This window comes from Calidris pugnax, unplaced genomic scaffold (assembly GCF_001431845.1).
Source record: "Calidris pugnax isolate Ruff unplaced genomic scaffold, ASM143184v1 scaffold384, whole genome shotgun sequence".
NCBI classification, from domain to species: Eukaryota; Metazoa; Chordata; class Aves; order Charadriiformes; family Scolopacidae; genus Calidris; species Calidris pugnax.
In genome coordinates, this window is record NW_015091144.1 from 532 (window position 1) to 3,895 (window position 3,364).

The 3,364-nt window shown below is 65.1% G+C and overlaps 1 pseudogene across 1 annotated transcript in view; it reads right to left on the bottom strand.

Moving 5' to 3' along the window:
• Nucleotides 1-930: 930 nt before the first annotated feature.
• The window catches only part of LOC106897903, a 13,302-nt pseudogene continuing 10,868 nt past the window's right edge, over nucleotides 931-3,364 (bottom strand). The window contains exons 2-5 of the transcript XR_001413844.1: nucleotides 2,679-3,305; nucleotides 1,555-2,178; nucleotides 1,494-1,504; nucleotides 931-1,391 (exon numbers count right to left, since the gene is read on the bottom strand). The product of XR_001413844.1 is annotated as a zinc finger protein 135 pseudogene (transcript). The remainder of the gene's footprint in view (nucleotides 1,392-1,493; nucleotides 1,505-1,554; nucleotides 2,179-2,678; nucleotides 3,306-3,364) is intronic.

A 3,364-nucleotide genomic window follows, 5' to 3' on the forward strand; every position in this document is an offset into this window, starting at 1 on the left:
GGATGTCCCCAAGGCTTGGTGGCACCTCCTCCCCCTGCCCATGGTGCCACCTGGATGTCCCCATGGCTTGGTGGCACCTCATCCCATGTCTCCTCCAGCTCGGTGTCACCTCCTCCCCTGGCCCACAGTGCCATCTGGATGTCCCCAAGGTTTGGTGGCACCTCCTCCCCTTGCCCACGGTGCCATCTGGCTGTCCCCCATGGCTTGGTGGCACCTCGTCCCACGTCTCCTCCAGCTCGGTGTCACCTCCTCCCCTCGCCCACGGTGCCATCTGGATGTCCCCATGGCTTGGTGGCACCTCGTCCCCATGTCTCCTCCAGCTTGGTGGCACCTCATCCCCATGGCCCTGGCACAGACCGAGTGTCCCCAAGGCTTGGTGGCACCTCCTCCCACGGCTCCTCCAGCTCGGTGTCACCTCCTCCCCTGGCCCACAGTGCCATCTGGATGTCCCCAAGGTTTGGTGGCACCTCCTCCCCTTGCCCACGGTGCCATCTGGCTGTCCCCCATGGCTTGGTGGCACCTCGTCCCACGTCTCCTCCAGCTCGGTGTCACCTCCTCCCCTCGCCCACGGTGCCATCTGGATGTCCCCAAGGTTTGGTGGCACCTTCTCCCCATGCCCACGGTGCCACCTGGGTGTCCCCAAGGCTTGGTGGCACCTCATCCCCATGGCCCTGGCACAGACCGAGTGTCCCCAAGGTTTGGTGGCACCTTGTCCCCATGTCCACGGTGCCACCTGGGTGTCCCCAAGGCTTGGTGGCACCTCATCCCATGTCTCCTCCAGCTCGGTGGCACCTCGTCCCCATGGCCCTGGCACAGACCGAGTGTCCCCAAGGTTTGGTGGCACCTTGTCCCCATGTCCACGGTGCCACCTGGGTGGCTCAGTCCCCATGTCCCACACCAGGTGGGAGTTTTGGCTGAAGCTCTTGCCTCCTCCATCTCGGTGGCACCTCGTCCCCATGGCCCTGGCACAGACCTTGTGTCCCCAAGGCTTGGTGTCACCTCCTCCCCTCACCCATGGTGCCATCTGGATGTCCCCTAGGCTTGGTGGCACCTCGTCCCCATGTCCACAGCTCAGTCCATGTCTCCATCTTGGTGGCACCTTGTCCCCATGTCCCTGGCACAGACCGAGTGTCCCCAAGGCTTGGTGGCACCTTGTCCCCATGTCCCCAGCTCAGTCCATGTCTCCTCCAGCTTGGTGTCACCTCGTCCCCTTGCCCGTGATGCCACCTGGGTGTCCCCATGGCTTGGTGGCACCTCATCCTTGTGGTCCAGTCCGTCTGTCCCCCATCCTGGTGTCACCTTGTCCCCATGTCCCTGGCACAGTCCTTGTGTCCCCAAGGCTTGGTGGCACCTTGTCCCCATGTCCATGGCTCAGTCCCCATGTCCTCCAGCTCCATGCCACCTCCTCCCCATGGCCATAGCTCAGTCCCTGTGTCCCCCACCTTGGTGCCACCTCCTCCCTGTGGCCATAGCTCAGTCCCCATGTCCCTCACCTTGGTGCCACCTTGTCCCCTTGCCCATGGCTCGGTCCGTGGTCCTCCAGCTCGGTGCCACTTCCTCCCTGTGGCCATAGCTCAGTCCCCATGTCCTCCAGCTTGGTGCCACCTCCTCCCCATGGCCATAGCTCAGTCCCCATGTCCTCCAGCTTGGTGCCACCTCCTCCCCGTGGCCATAGCTCAGTCCCCATGTCCTCCAGCTTGGTGTCTCCTCCTCCCCATGGCCATAGCTCAGTCCCCATGTCCTCCAGCTTGGTGTCTCCTCCTCCCCATGGCCATAGCTCAGTCCCCATGTCCTCCAGCTCGGTGCCACCACGTCCCCATGGGTCAGTCCGCGCGTGTCCCCCCTCTCAGGGGACAAAGAGGGGCTTGTGGACGCGCTTGTGGCGGTTGAGCGTGGCGCTGCGGGCGAAGCTCTCCCCACACTCAACACAGATGAAAGGCTCTGGTGGCCCCCCATCTCGGGGTTGCCCCCCGGCCCCGTGGACCCGTTGGTGCTTCAGCAGGTTGCCGCTCTGGGCGAAGCCCCGGCCGCAATGGGCGCAGCGGTGGGGCCGAGCCCCCGAGTGGGTGCGTTGGTGTTTGATGAGGTTCTTGCTCTGGGTGAAGCTCTTCCCGCACTCGGGGTCACCTCCTCCCTGTCCCCGGGGCTCGGGCCCTGTCCCCCCCACTTTGGTGGCACCTCATCCCCACGTCCATGGCTCGGTCCCTGTGTCCCTCAGCTCTGTCTCACCTTGTCCCTGTCCCCGTGGCTCCGTCCCCATGTCCTCCAGCTTGGTGCCACCTCCTCCCCATGGCCATACCTCAGTCCCCATGTCCTCCAGCTTGGTGCCACCTCATCCCCATGGCCATAGCTCAGTCCCCATGTCCTCCAGCTTGGTGCCACCTCCTCCCCTTGCCCGTGGCTTGGTCCGAGGTCCTCCAGCTCCGTGCCACCTCATCCCCATGGCCATAGCTCAGTCCCCATGTCCTCCAGCTTGGTGCCACCTCCTCCCCGTGGCCATAGCTCAGTCCCCATGTCCTCCAGCTTGGTGCCACCTCCTCCCCGTGGCCATAGCTCAGTCCCCGTGTCCTCCAGCTTGGTGCCACCTCCTCCCCGTGGCCATAGCTCAGTCCCCATGTCCTCCAGCTCCGTGCCACCACGTCCCCATGGGTCAGTCCGCGCGTGTCCCCCCTCTCAGGGGACAAAGAGGGGCTTGTGGACGCGCTTGTGGCGGTTGAGCGTGGCGCTGCGGGCGAAGCTCTCCCCACACTCAACACAGATAAAAGGCTCCGGTGGCCCCCCATCTCGGGGTTGCCCCCCGGCCCCGTGGACCCGCTGGTGCTTCAGCAGGTTGCCGCTCTGGGCAAAGCCCCGGCCGCAATGGGCGCAGCGGTGGGGCCGAGCCCCCGAGTGGGTGCGTTGGTGTTTGATGAGGTTCTTGCTCTGGGTGAAGCTCTTGCCGCACTCCCCGCAGCTGTAGGGTTTCTCCCCGGTGTGGATGCGTTGGTGCTGGATGAGGTTGGAGCTCCAGCTGAAGCTCTTGCCGCAGTCCCCGCAGCTATAGGGCTTCTCCCCGGTGTGGGTCCGGCGGTGTTGGACCAGGTGGGAGTTTTGGCTGAAGCTCTTGCCGCAGTCCCCGCAGCTATAGGGCTTCTCCCCGGTGTGGGTCCGGCGGTGTTGGACCAGGTGGGAGTTTTGGCTGAAGCTCTTGCCGCACTCCCCGCAGGTGCTGGGCCGTTCCCCGGTGTGGGTCCGGCGGTGCCGCAGCAGCTTGGACCAATGGCTGAAGCTCTTTCCGCACTCGTTGCAGATAAAAGGCCGTTGGCGACCCCCCCGCCGCCCCCTCTCCCCTTCCTCCTCTTCCTCGCCGTAACCCACCACCACC